General features: G+C 50.7%; 1 long non-coding RNA gene across 2 annotated transcripts; it reads right to left on the bottom strand.

Moving 5' to 3' along the window:
* Positions 1 to 13,208: 13,208 nt before the first annotated feature.
* Positions 13,209 to 14,637, bottom strand: LOC139043602 (uncharacterized). 2 transcript variants are annotated; one of them, XR_011500684.1, is made up of 3 exons: positions 14,399 to 14,637; positions 13,656 to 13,884; positions 13,209 to 13,360 (listed from the first exon to the last, which is right to left on the bottom strand). It is a non-coding gene; the product is annotated as an uncharacterized lncRNA (long non-coding RNA). The 2 variants fall into 2 exon arrangements; XR_011500685.1 differs by having other exon boundaries at positions 13,215 to 13,356.
* Positions 14,638 to 14,990: the final 353 nt, after the last annotated feature.

Raw genomic sequence — 14,990 nt, 5'->3', positions numbered from 1 at the left:
CTTCCTGTCATGATTGTTTTAGCTACTCTCAGCTATGTGCCTTTCTATATAAATTTTAGAAAAAGGTGTCTCTGTCTACAAACTGTGGTGGAATTTTTATTAGAATAATATTAGACCTATAGATCAATTTGGGGATAATTGAGACCCGTCCTCATTATTCTATCCAGTAACATGGTGAGGACTGCAGAATTCTCAGCACATAACAACTCCTTCCAAACCCCCACACCAGGAGGAGACTCAACCAAACTCTGGCGTGGCTTCTAGCTGCATAAGTCTGTGTAACCGGAATGACTCCAGCCCACCATTAAAATGCCTTCCTGAGAGCTCAAAGCTGACAGAAAAATTTGCTATTTATTTTAGTCAACACCCAATTATAGGCCTCTGATCCCCCTTCTTAGAGTATTTACTAAAGAGGGCTTACAACTGTAGATATGTATCTCTCACAATTCTCTAAAGGACCTAAGAGCCACTCCTTTGAAATACAATCATTAAGACAGATAGAGCCTCTTTCTCTCAACTTCTGAGTGAGGATAGAATCCTAACTTTGATAACTGCAAAGTAACGAACACAGTGGGTCTAATCACAGTTACACTGACCAACCTTTGTACTTTTTTACTTCTTTGACTCTACTGAGCCCCTGAACCCTGCTCCTTCATTCCGTCTTTAAAATTCTAGATTCACCTCCGTACAAATCTGAGCGCAGCTCAGCTTCTGTCAGCTGTTACTGAATAAAATCTGCTTTCACCACTTTAACTAATTTCTGCTGCATTTGTCTTTGACAATAGTAAGGCTCTCAATTTATTTGCATCTTCTTTAATCACTGTAATCAGTATTTTATAATTTTCAGCATCAGATCCTGTACACATGTTCTTGAATTTATGCCTGAATATTTCATGTTCTTCGGAGTGGTTCTAAATAATACAGCATTTTCAAGTTTATCATCTGCAGGTTCCTCATTAGTTGTAGAAATAAAATTGTCTTTTGTGTGTTGATCTTGTACTTTGTACTTGGTGAACTTTTTGTACTCATGTAGTAGTTCTGATTTTTTTTTTTTTGTAGATTCCCAGAGTTTTTTTACACAGACAACAATGAAACTAGGAATGGTTACATTTTTTCCTTTCTAAACTCTATGGCTTTTATTTCCTTTACTTCTGTTATTGCCAGAAGCTTCAGTATTTTGTTGAATAAGAGTAGTGAAAGTGGTATTCCTTTCCGTGTTCCTTATTGTGGGGAGAATCATTTAGTCTTTCCCTGTTAAGCATGAAGTCAACTGTGCATTTTCTGTAGATGACCTTCAACAAGTTAAAGTAGTTTCCATCTATTTCAAACTTGCTAGAAAATTTTATGACAAACAGGAGTTGGATTGTATCAAATGTTTTCTCTACATCTCTTGCCTATTAACAAGTCTTGCCCTTAAACAAATAGACAGCCAGTTATTTCTCTGGCAAAAATTGGTTTATCTGGGATTAGCAAAGAATAGCCATTTGGAGTGTGCAACCATGGCAAGCCATGCAGGAGCACCCAGCAAGGAAGAGAGGAGAAGCTCTTTTATCTCAGAGTGGGGAAAACTGTGGGGGCTATTGGACACAGTCTTGAGGGCAGTGGCTTTTCATCGGCAGAGTTGTGACAGTCTCTCCTTGGGTTAGTTTCTGACTGGTCAGGAAGAGAAAGTCTTTATTCTTCCTGTTGCACTGCGCCTTTGACATAGGGCATGAGAACTCCCTCTATTAGCCTTCCAACACTATTTCAACTACGTTTCCGTTTATTAACTTTCACATGTCCCCATTTTGATTGCCATCTTTCTCTGAAAGCACTGTTGATCTGCAGTCAGATTTTTCCACTTTCAGTAGCCTCTCGTCCCTCGAGGCCAGGAAGGAGCTTCTCTGGGAGTCATGTCCCAGGTTGGAGGAAAAACACACAGATTGGAAACCTATTGTGGCCACATTTGAGGAACACGGAGGGAGAGGAGGGAGAACTCTCTGGCACTTTTTACCTGAAGTTTGCATGTTATCAAGATCATAGGCATTGGAGATGATCTGAAGTGTCATGTCATCCTCAAAGGTTTGGCAGACAAACTTCCAACAGACCTGGTCCAGACACCTTGGAAATCTTCGCATCAGATACTGTCTGCTTCCATTTGGAGAAATCTTTATTTTTAAGTCACCAAATGATGTGCAGTTCCCCCCAGAGTTTGTGCTTTCTTCAGGTGTGTCGCATGAATCCAAGTCTTGAGTTTTGTGGCAAAAAGCTTGGCTAGCAGCGCCCGATTGAGGAAAATACTATCATCTTGGTTGAGTTTTGTTAGTTTGAAATTTTTGGTAAGTTGTTCCTTGTTTTCAAGTTGTTAAATTTATGAGAATGGAACTGTTTATATTATTTTCAATGGCTGAAGAACCTGCAGTGATCTATCCCTCTCGTGTGTCTCAGGCCTTTGAGGGTGAAGAGGCTTCCCCAAAGCTTCTTGAGGCAGAACCCTGTTTGCTGTTGGCCCCTAACAGCTTGAGTGCATCTGGGTTGGGGAGGAGACAGAGACTTCCAAGAACAAGTTGTTTCTTCTTGAAGGAATGCTGAAGATGCCCAAAGTATGGTACTTTGACATACAAATTATTTGGAGCCAAAAGCAATCGAGAGCCAGCAGATGCAAGAAAAACTCTTGATCTCCACCTTGACTGCTTTAAATGAAGGATAGACTTCCTCTTTGGAAAGGAAATTTATGTTTCTAAAGGAAATTTCCGTTAGTAAAAGCATCTGCACCAGAAAGAGAATGACTCTTAGAGAATTTTTTTTTGAGGAAGATTAGCCCTGAGCTAACATTCCCCACCAACCCTCCTCTTTTGCTTAAAAAGATTGGCCCTGAGCTAACATCCGTGCCCATCCTCCTCTACTTTATACGTGGGATGCCTGCCACAGCATGGCTCAATAAGTGTTGTGTAGGTCCGCACCTGGGATCTGAACTGGTGAACCCCAGGCCATCAAAGCAGAATGTGTGAATTTAACCCGTGTGCCACCAGGCCAGCCCCTACAGAATTTTTTTTTTTTTTAGGAAGATTAGCCCTGAGCTAACTGCTGCCAATCCTCCTCTTTTTGCTGAGGAAGACTGGCCCTGAGCTAGCATCCACGCCCATCTTCCTCTGCTTTATGTGTGGGACACCTGCCACAGCCTGGCGTGCCAAGTAGTGCCATGTCTGCACCTGGGATCAGAACCGGCGAACCCCAGGCCACCGAAGCAGAACGTGCGCACTTAACCAGTGAACCACCAGGCCAACCCCTAGAGAATTTTTTTAACTGAGAGATTTATCTGCATAACAAGGCAAGCTTTATTTATTATACATTTTTTCCCCTCCTCTTCCCATAATTTTTCTTCAGCCACTTCCTGCTGCTGCTCACCCAGATGGCTGCCTGCTTCCAAGCTCCCCCATGTGCACCCAGTGTGGACTGGACTTGCAACTGGCAGCTGGTGTGGAGCTGCCTGCTCGAGGGCTGCAGAGCACCATCCTAAGTCTCATCCCCAGCATGACCTACATGGCCAGCAATACTCAGGATCTGCCTCCACTGCACAGGATTGGGGCAGCTGCACTGATGGTTCAGATTGTGGGCAATACCCAGCCCAATTCCCACCCACTTTTGTTGACCACACACCTGTGCTGTTTGCAGATGGTACAGATTTAAAAGAGAAGTCATATCCTGTCGTTAAAGCGGAACTGGTGGGCTGCCTTGAGGAATTTTTCAACACCTGTAAAACTAAAGAGAAACTAGGAGAATTATCAGAAGAGTTCTACAAAAATGAACTACTATTGATTGAAATGTTGAATATACATGTCCCTGCAGTTGCTAAATTGAGATGTCTTTTAGACAGTTCTCCTAGGGAAGATTTACTAGACATTCTGACATCACTTATCCAAACAAGCAACAGAAATGCTCCAAATTTTAGATACTGTGACTCTGGAGGAAACTGTCCAAGATGATGATACCACTGCTGGTGAAACAAATGCAAGAATTGAAATTGCTTTAAAAAAACAGAAAGCTTGGGGCCAGCCTGGTGGCACAGTGGTTAGGTTTGCATGTTCTCCTTCAGTGGCCTGGAGTTTGCCGGTTCAGATCCTGGGTGCAGACCTATGCACCACTCATCAAGCCATTTTGTGGCAGGAGTCCCACATATAAAGTAGAGGAAGATGGGCATGGATGTTAGCTCAGGGCCAGTCTTCCTCAGCAAAAAGAGGAGGATTGGTGGTAGATGTTAGTCAGGGCTAATCTTCCTCAAAAAAAAATGATAATAACAATAAAACAGAAAAAGCGAGAAAGATGATAATAAATGCATTATATGAATATGCCTCAATAGGATTTCACACATCCTAGGTACTTTATTTTCTGGCACATTGTTATGGGATATCATGCAGGTGATTTCGACATATCCTGTGTGTTTTCCATGCGTGTCCGACAGCTGATTCTGGCGCGTCCGGCAGGTAGTTTCAGTGAATCAGGCACCTGGTTCCGGCGTATCCAACAGGTGGCCCCGGCATGTCTGGTAGGCGATTCCAGCACATGTGACATGTGGTTCCGGTGTATCCGGCAGGGGATTTCGACGTGTCCGGCAGGTGGTTCCAGCATGTCCAGCACCTGGTTCTGGCATGTTTTGCAGGTGGTTCCGTCATGTCAGCACCTGGTTTTGGCATGTGTGACACCTGTGTCTGGTGTATCTGGCAGGTGGTACTCACAAGACTGGCAGGTGGTTCAGATGTGTCTGGAACCTGGTTTTTGGCATGTGCGACACCTGCATCTGGTGTATCCGGCAAGTGGTTCTCACAAGACTGACAGGTGGTTCAGGTGTGTCAAGCAGGTGGTTCTGGCATTTCAGGCACCTGGTTCTGGCCTCTGCTGTACCTGTTTCTGGTGTATCCATCACATGGTTCCAGCGTGGCTGGCACATGGTTCTGGCATATTCGGCAGGTGGCTTCAGCGTACTGGGTGCCTGGTTCCGGCGTATCTGACAGTGGGTTCCATGGTTTCTGGCAGGTGGTTCCTGCATGTCTGGCATGTGGTTCCGGTATGCTCTGAATGTGGTTCCAGCGTGTCCGTCAGGTGGCTACCATGTGTCCAGGACCTGATTCCGTCGTGTGCGGTTGGTACTTTCAGAGTGTCCAGGTGTTGGTTCCAGCATGTCTGGCCATTGGTTCCCGCATGTCCAGGGGTGATTCCGGTGTGTCCAGCAGGTTGTTCTGGCCTTTTCCAGAAATTGCTTCTGGCGTACCCAGGACCTGGTTCTGGTGTATCCGGCAGGTGATTTTGGCGTGTCCAGCAGGTTGTTCCGACGTGTTACGCTGGTGGTTCCGGCCTCCGTGGCAGGTGTTTGTGGCATGTCTGGCACCTGACTCTGGCGTATACGGCAGGTGGTTTCAGAGTATCTGGTACCTGGTTGCGGCATATCCAACAGGTGGTTCCGAAGTGTCTGGCAGGTGGTTCCGGCATGTCCAGAAGGTGGCTCTGTCATGTCCAGTGGGTGACTCCGCCACTTCCCTCAGATGGTTCCGGTGTGTCTGGCAGGTGGTTCCTGTGTGACTGGCATGTGGTTCTGGTACGTTCAGAAGGTGGTTCCGGCGTGTCTGGTGGGTGCTTCCGGCATGTCCGGCAGTTGGTTCTGGCATGTCTGGCAGGTGGTTCCGGTGTGTCTGAGTGGTGGTTCCAGTGTGTCCGGCCGGTGGTTCATGCATGTCTGGCGGGTTTTTCCAGCATATAAGCTGCCTGTTTCCAGCGTTTCTGGCAGGTGATTTTGGCATGTCCAGCAGTGGTTCCGGCAAGTCAAGCAGGTGGTTGCAGCTTGTCCGGCACCTGATTCTGGTGTACTTGACAAGTGGTTCCGGCGTGCCCAGCATGTGGTTCTGGAGTTTCCATCAAGTGGTTCACGCGTATCTGGCAGGTGGTTCAGGGTGTCCAGCAGGTGGTTCAGGCATGGCCAGAATGTGGTTCCAGCATGTCCGGCGGGTAGTCTGACATTCTGAAGCACCATGCCAGGCACACTAAAACCAGATGTCCAACACGCCAGTACCACCTGCTGGACATGCCCGAACCACCTGCCAGACTTTTGTGAACCACCTGCCGGACACGTTGGAAGCACCTGCTGGATATGCCAGAAACAGTTGTGGCACACGCCGAAACCTGGTGCCGGACATGACTGAAGACCTGCCAGACACTATGGAGCCACATGCCTGATACACCATAAACAGGTGTCTCACACCTGAACCAGGTGCTGGACATGACTGAAACACCTGTTGGAGAAGCCTGAACCACCTGCTGGACGAGAATGAACCACCTGCCTGACACTCCTTAACCACCTTCAGGACACGCTGGAACCCTCTGGTGGACACGCCAGAACGACCAGCCGGACAAGCTAGAACCACTCGCCTGCCACGTTGGAGCAATGTGCGAGACACGCCGAAATCACCTGGTGGATATGCTGGAACCGGGTCCTGGATACGCCAGAACCAACTTCAGAACAACATGCCGGACATGCCAGAACCATCACCTGGAGATGCTGAAACCACCAACTAGACTCGATGAAATCAGGTCCCAGACATGCCGTAGCCACCTGCCAGACATGCTGGAATCACCCGCCAGACATGCGGGAACCAACTGCCAGACTCACCGGAAGCACCCAATGGACAGGTCAGAACCACCTTCCAGACATCCCAGAAGCTCATGCCAGACACACAGGAACCCCCTGCCTGACACGCCGGAACCATCTGAATGATAAGCCAGTAGCACCCACCGGATATGCCAGAACAACCTGCCAGACAAAACTGAACCACGTGTCAGGCAAGATTGAACCACCTGCCGGATATGCCTGAACCACTTGACAGACACTTCGGAACCACACGCCGGGTACGGCGGAACCACCTGTCAGATATGCCAGAACCAGGTGTCAGACACGCCGGAACCACCTTCCAGACAGGCCTGAACTACCTGCTGGACACACCTGAACCACCTGCCCGACAGTCTGGAACCAACTGCTTGACTCTCTGGAACCACCTGCCGGACAAGCCAAGATTCCCTGCTGGATATGACAGAACCAAGCTCCTTATACACCAGAACCACCCAGGACTCATGCTGGAATCACCCACCGGACACACTGGAACCACCATTAAGACACACCGGAACCACCCCCCACACAAGTGGGAATCAGGTAGGGGACACAGTACAACCTGCTGCCGGATGGTCCGGAACCACCTGCCAGACACACTGGAACCAGGTGCCCGACACGCCAGAACCAACTGCTGGACACGCCAGAACCACCTGCCAGATTTGCGAGAACCACCTGCTGGATGCACTGGAATCACCGGACGGATACTCCAGAAACATGTGTCGCACACGCCAAAACCAGGGTCCAGACACGACTGGACCACCTGCAAGGCATGCTGGAACCACCTGCCAGACACGCCAGAACCACCTGTTGGATACGCCAGAACCAGGTGCCTGATTCGCAGAAACTACCTGCCGGACATGCCAGAACCAAGTGCCGGAAAAGGGAAAATAATACTGGGTGAATACTGGGTTTCACCCAGGGGTCAGTGATAGGGAGGGCAAGGAAAGAGACCTAGGAGTCCAGAAAAGCCAGACTGTGGACAAACAAGATTGATGTCGAGCATCCTCAACAAAAACCAATGACAAAAAAACAGACTCACCAACTCCAGAGGGGGCTTGACCGCATCTAAGGGGACCCCTCTCCGATCACAGACATAACACAAAGACAGACTCAGTGACTTCGGGTGGGAGCCTAAAAGCCCCACCTCATCATTCCAGAGGAGATTCATTCTCCAGAGGGATCCGGAACCCTAGACTAGTCAACAGGGATTGCTCCTGTTTCACCAGAGCCAAGCATCGTCCCATCCTGAGTAGCTGGGTCATGCAATCCTTCCATTCAGAGGGGACTCTCACTCCCCTGAGCCAGGCTACCCCCAGATGGGACTCAAACCCTGAAGCCAGACATTAACAGGAAGACTTTATGAGGCAACTTAAAGAAATAAATCTTATAGCCATGCTGTGCGGTTGGCGCCACTCACCTCCATTGAAAGATCCACAGAGCAACGCGCTCAGTGCAGCTGCTGCTGGGTCTCCCGAGGGGGCGGAGACATCAAGCTGGCAACATGAGCACCACAAAGAGGCAAACCCGATATTGGGTGCCAATTTGTTACTGAAAGCAAAACGCGTTCCATCCTGGTGAGTTACATCAGACTCTCTACCAGAAGTAGTTGTCTCACAAAGTAAGCTATATTTGCAGCAAATAGGAGACCATGAGGAATCATTTCCAGAGTCATGGTGTCCCCAGACAAAGGGAAGGAGGGACATTTATTTCAGATGGGGAATGAATATTCAAAAGGGAGAGGTGAGTATCCTCTTGCACAGACTCAGATAGAAAGCATGCTTCCACACACACTGCAGGTGATGGTAACAAGGCCTACGCTCCTCCTGGAGAGAACTTAGCATTAAAAATAAGGCAAAGGTCATACATGTAGCTCTTGTGGGAAGGTCTGGTCTGGCACCAGGAGGTTGGTGATGGCATCTTCTTAACATAACAAAAGGAAAAAATTTGGAAAAAGTTAAATTCTTGTAAACCCACTCTTGAGTTCCTCAGGACAACTAGTCAGTGATAAGGGCAGGTCCCTGTCAGTTCTGACAGGGTCACTGTGAATTCAAGGGAGGACTCTGTGAGGTCAGAGGGGGTATATGTGAGGTCAGGGGAGGTATCTGTGAGGTCAGGGGCACTCCCCATGAGTTCAGGGGTGGGTCTCTGTGAGGTAAGTGGGTGTCTCTGTGAGGTCAGGGCAGGTCTTTATGAGGTCAGATTTGGTCTCTGTGAGGTCAGAGGGGTTGCCTCTGATCACATGGGAGAGCCATGTGGCCAGGGAAGTTCTCTGTTAGGTCAGGGGAGGCCTCTGTGAGGTCAGAGGGAGTCTCTGTGAGGACAGATGTTGTCTCTGTTTTATCATGGGTGGTCTTTCATGTCAGGGGAGGTCTCTGGGTGGCCATGCAGGTCTCTGAGTTCAGGGTCATCTCTGTGAGGTCAGAGTTCTGCAGGGGAGGAAGACATTTCCTCCATCCACTCTGGGTCCTTCTGGCTGTACAATGAATTAAATTCACATGAGACAGAATAGCAGGAGAAAATTAAAGCTTTATAACATGTATACATGGGAGAGACCTCACCTTAAATACCATCTTCAGCTAAAGACAAAGGAGGATGTTGGGGGTGGAGGGAGTCAGTTATGGGAGATTGTCAGAAAAGCACAGTACACAAGAGTAAGGTTATATACAGATATAAGTCCTTGCCTTCTGCATTGATAAGAGTTTCTAGAGATAAGGTCATCCCCCTTCTTCCTGGTACAGAAAGGGAGATATCTTTACAGATGGAGATTTCCTTTACAAATGTAAATATCTCTTAACAGAGGGTAAGTAAATTCTACTTTTCAGAGTTTCTCTCATGTCTGCAGTTTTTTGAAAGATTTTTAAATTTTTTTTTATTTTTCCTTTTTCTCCCCAAAGCGCCCCTCTACACAGCTGTGTATTCTTAGTTGTTGGTCCTTCCAGTTGTGGCATGTGGGATGCTGCCTCAGCATGGCTTGATGAGCGGTGCCATGTTCACACCCAGGACTCAAACTAGCAAAACCCTGGGCCACTGAAGAGGAGCGCGCAAACTCACCACTTGGCCATCGGGCCAGCCCCCATGTCTGCAGTTTTTAAAATTAACCAGCCCAAAATAATCCTCATGCTAAAGAGACGTATCTTGGGATGGCCAATTCCAGTCCCCCACAGTTCTCTGTGTCTTCATGGGAGGTCTCTGTCAGGTCAGGGAGATCTCTGAAATCAAGGGAGTTCTCTGAGTTCAAAGGAGGCTTCTGCGAGGGGATGTGAGGTCTCCGAGGTCAGCAGAGGTCTGTGTGTTGTCAGAGGAATTCTCTGTGAGGTCAGAGGAGATATCTATGATATAAGGGGAGGTTTCTGTGAGATCAGGGTAGGTCTCTGTGATGTAAGGGGATGTCTCTCTGAGGTCAGGGTTGTCTCTCTGAGGTCAGGGTTGTCTCTCTGAGGTCAGAGAGGTCTCTTGATGTCAGCTGTGGCTTCTGTGAGGTCAGGGAGTACTCTGTGGGGTCAGAGGTGGTTTCTGTGGGGTCATGGGAGTTCTCGGTGAGGTCTTGGGAGGTCTCTGTGACATCAGAGTGTGTATCTGTGAGGCCAGGGGAGGTCTCAATGAGGTCAGAGGGGCTTTCTGTGAGTTAGGGGGAGGTCTCTTTGTGGCCAGATGGTGTGTCTATGAAGTCAAGTAAAGTCTCTGTGAGGTAGGAGAGGTCTCTGTGAAGTCAAGGATGTCTCTGTGAAGTAAGGGATATCTCTGTGAGGTCAGAGGGGCTGTCTCTCAGGTCAGGGTAGGTCTGTGAGGACAGAGATGTGTCTCTGATGGTAGGCGAGGTCTCTGTGAGAGAAGGGAGGCCTATCTGATGTCTGGGGAGATTTCTGTGAGATCTGGGTGTTTCTCAGATGGCAGAGAGGTCTCTGTGAGGTCAGGAGAGACCTCTGTGATTTCAAGGAGGTCTCTGTGAGATCAGAGGTCTCTGTGAGATTAGATCTTGTCACAGTGAGGTCAGAGAGCATGTTGTGATGTCAGGGGAGGTCTCTGTGAAGTCAGACCAAGTTCTGTGTGGCAAGATCAGCTCTCTGTGAGGTCAGAGTGGGTATCTGTGAGGTCATGGGAGGTCTCTGAGATCAAGGAGATCTCTGTGAGTTCAGGCAGGCCTCTGTGAGTTCAGGGGAGGTCTATGTGACATCAGGGGAGGTCTCTATGAGATAAAAGTGGGTCTCTATAGGTCAGGGAAGGTCTCTGTGAGATCAGAGGGTGTCTTTCTGAGGTCAGGAGCGGTCCTCAAAGACAGGGAGGTATCTGTGATGTCAGGCAAGGTCTCTGTGAGACAGGGGAGGTCTATTCCAGGTCAGGGGAGGTTTCTGTGAGATCAGAGAATGTCTCAGAGGGCAGGGAGGTCTCTGTGTGTTCAGAGAATGTCTCTGTGAGGTTGGAGAGGTCTCTTTGAGGATAAAGATGGTCTCTTTGAGGTCACTGGAGGTCTCTGTGAGGTCACATGAGGTCTCTGTGAGGTCAGAGTGGTCTCTGTGACATCACTGGATGTCTCTGTGACCTCACACAGGTCTCTTTGATGTCAGGGAGGTGTCTTTGAGATCAGAGAGGTCTCTTTGTGCTCACTTGATGTCTCTGAGTTCAGTGGAGGTCTCTGATGCCACTGAGGTCTCTGAGGTCAGGGAGGTCTCTGTGAGCTCAGGGGAGGTATCTGTGCAGTCAGGGGAGGTCTTTTAGGTCAGGGAGTTCTCTTTTAGGTCAGGGGAGTTCTCCCTGAGGTCAAAGTGGTCTATCTGAGTTCGCAGGAGGTCTCTGCTAGCCCAGAGGACATCACTGTGAGGTGATGTGAGGTCTCTGTGTCATCTGAGGGAGTCTCTATGAGGTGTGGGGAGGTCTCTGTGAGGTCAAAGGGTTTCTCAGTGAGGTCACGGGAGGTCTTTGTGAGGGCACAGTTGGTCTCTGTGAGGTTAGGGAGGTCTCTTGATGTGAGATGGGGTCTCAGCAAGGTCATGGAGGTCTCTGTGAGATCAGGGGATGTCTCCGTGTGTCAGAGCGGGTCATCATCAGGGCAAGGGAGGTATGTGTATGGTCAGAGGGGCTATCTGCAAGGTCAGAGGAGGCCTCAGTGAAGTCAGAGGGCTCTCTGTGAGGTCAGGGGAGGTCTCTGTGTGGTCAGAGCAGACCTCTGTGAGATCAAGGAGGTCTCTGTGAGGTCAGGGGGGTCTCTGTTTGGTTAGAGGGGGTCACTGTGAGGTCAGGAAGGACTTTGTGATGTCAAAGGTGGTCCCTGTGATGTCAGAGAAGTCTCTGTGGGGTCTCTTTGAGGTCAGGGTGTGTCTTTATGAAACCAGAGGATGAGTTTGTGAGGTCAGATGGCATCTCTTTGAGAACAGAGGAGGTCTCTGTGAGGCCAAGTGGGGTCTCTGTGAAGTCAGGGGAGGTCCCTGTGAGGTCACAGTAGGTCTCTGAGGTCAGCTAACGTCTCTTTGATGTCAGAGGAAGTCTTTGTGATTTCAGAGGAGTTCTCTGTGTGGTCACAGGAGGTCCCTATGAGATCAGGGATGTCTCTGGGGTCAGGGAGGTCTTTGAGTTCAGGGGAGGAATCTATGATGTCAGGGGATGTTTCTGTGTCATCACCAGGGTTCTCTTTGAGGTCAGAGAAGGGGTCACTGTAGTCAGAGGTGGTCTCTGAGGTCACTTGACATCTCTATGAGATCAGATGGGGTGTCTGTGATGTTGGACATCTCTGTGAGGTCAGGGGGATGTCTCTGTGAGGTCAGAGGGGGTCTCTATGAGTTCAGCGGAGAATGTGACATCAGAGTAGGTCTCTTTGAGGTCATAGGAGGGCCCTTTGAGGACAGAAAGGGGTCTCTGTGAGGTCTTGGTAGGTCTCTGTGAGGTGAGAGGGTTTCTTTGTGAGGTCAGGGGAGATCCAGGTGAGGTCAGATGGGGTGTCTCTGAGGTCAGGCGAGGGCTCTGTGAGGTCAGGAGAGGTCTCTCTGAGTTCAGAGGGCATCTCTTAGATTAGGGGAGGTCTCTGTGAGGTACGAAGATCCCTCTCCCCACCACTGCCGAGACCATCAACCTCCCTTGGGACGCAGGGCATGGCTAGCAAGGACCCAGATGAAGCAGGCACTACCTCCCATGTCGGGCACATGACACACCCAGGGGCTCCCTCCCCCAGCAGGGCCAGTGACACCTCCCAGAAAACCTTCAGGACTCAGGGCCCTTTTCTCTGTCCTTGCCCCACTGACAGAGTCTTGGCCCAAATGAGTGGGACAGTCAGCCTCCTTTGGGTATATCAGGCAAGCCCTAGGGTGGTCTCCCTCCGCCCCTCCTCGGTGGACTCAGGGAGTGGGCCAGGAGAGGGCTTCTCTCAGCCCTTCTTGTCAGGTATCTCCCAAGGGGAGCACCCTAGGCAGAAGGAATGCGGGCTTTCCTCAGTCCAGAGTGGAGGATGGGAACCGCTGATAGGAGAGCATGCCTGTGGGTTTCCCCTTCGTTCCCTGGGTGGCATGCCTGTGCTGCCACACTCCTTTGGCAAGCCTTTCTCAGCCTTCTGACTTGACACAGCCTTTCCAACTCCTGGGGAAAAAAGGTTCATTCGTGATGAGAGGCTGTGTTTTTTCCAGCAATAAGTGAGGATGGGGATGAACCAGCTGGCACAGGGAGTCTTGCTGCCCTTCTGGGTCAGTTGGGAGCAAACAGGGCCAGAAAACCTCTTCCAAGGAGGAAAGCAGCTACCTGAGCAGAGAGGGGAAAGGGTCATGAGAAGCCCTGAAGGAAGTGGGAACCCCAGCTCCCTGGCAGCTGCACGGGGCCTCCGCCAGAGGGCGCCCCCACCCCGCCAGATCCCCCCCACCCAGTGCGGGGCTCCCAGTGAGGCCAGAGGCCGGATTCCTCCCCCCACCCCTCCCTCCCACCCGTGCATGCACAGTGGGAGGAATGGTCCTCAGGCCAGGGAGCAGGGCTCCCACAGTCGTGAGAGTCAGTCAGAACCCTAGGTCAGGTCGGGGAGGTAGAGAGGCCATGGGTGCACCTGCCCTCCTCTCCTCAGGTCCCCAAGATTCTGGATGCCCACGTGGCAGCCCACGAAGCCAACGTCCAGCCGTCCCTACAGGTTTTTCTCCCACCGCTGCCCTACAAGGCGCAGGGAAGGCCAGACAGGGTGCTGAAAGGCAGTTTCCAGGCGTCATCCGTGGCCTCCAACCTGGATCTGGGTGCAGGAGGATAGCATCCGACGGGGAAGGCGGGGCGTGACACAATCCCTGCGAAAGATCCCCGAGGGCTGCTCCTGGTGAGGATGATGCTGGCCACCACCCATCTCGACCCTGAGGCGGCTCCCTCCCCTAGACTTGGCCAGAGGTGGCCCGTTCCATAAGGCCACCACCCAGGGATCTCTGACTCTCCCAGGGAAGCCCAGGCAACTGTGGAACGCCCCCATCACCGCAGGCATCCCTCAGGCCAAGGCCAAGACTAAGTCTGGCATCCTCCCTGGGGAGCCCAGGCAGGGCACTAAGGACCCGGGTGCGGCGGGCAGCAGCTCCCAGGTCGGGCACACCAGAATTCCAGCAGCTTCTACCTCTGATAGAGCTGATGACCCTTCACCGAAAACTTTCTGGACCCAGGGCTCTTTCCTTCCTAGCAGTCCCATGGACACCGTCTTGGCTCGAGGGGCTGCGTTGGCTGGCCCTCTTTGGGAAAGTCGGCAAGTTATAGGGTTCTCCTCTCCCTCTGCCCCAGAGTGGCATGTGGGTGGGTCCTCCCAGTGCAAGCACTTACCTGGGGGGATGCCCCATCCGTTACGTAGGTGGCCAGTCTGCTGTGCCGCTCTTCTTTGCAAGGAGCTCCAGGCCTTCTGACAGACTAGGCACAGTCTTCCCTCCTCCTGGGGTAGAAATGTTCAAAGGTGAACTAGGGTCCACCTTTCCTTCTCCTGTTTCTCACCTCCCCTTCTGACCTTCGGCTCAGGTGGCTGCTGGCCTTCTCACGGGGGAGGCCTTCTGACCCTGTTTTCCAACAACGACTAGGGGAGGACACCCAGGCTGTCTCTCTGCCAGCTGGCTCATTCCAGGCCTCAGTGACTGGTAGAAAAATCACAGCCCCACATCACAAATGAACCCTTTGACTCCAGGAGGAGGAAAGGCCCTGTCTATTCAGAAGTCCCAGAATGCCTTGCTCAGTAGTGTGGCAAGGCAGACAGGCCACCTAGGGAGCAAACCAGGAGCCCTCCATGCAAGCTCTTCCCTCAGCAGGACTCACCCTCAGCTCCAGGAGTCAGACAAGCCTGATGTCCTGCTGCCTGGGGCACTACCCTTGCCAGAAATCCTAGAATAAGGGCAGAGAGACACCTTCTCCTGGCTCTTTCCCTGAG

The sequence above is a fragment of the Equus asinus genome, unplaced genomic scaffold, assembly GCF_041296235.1.
Source record: "Equus asinus isolate D_3611 breed Donkey unplaced genomic scaffold, EquAss-T2T_v2 contig_3, whole genome shotgun sequence".
In the NCBI taxonomy this organism is placed as follows: Eukaryota; Metazoa; Chordata; class Mammalia; order Perissodactyla; family Equidae; genus Equus; species Equus asinus.
This window is presented reverse-complemented; position numbering and strand designations above follow the sequence as displayed.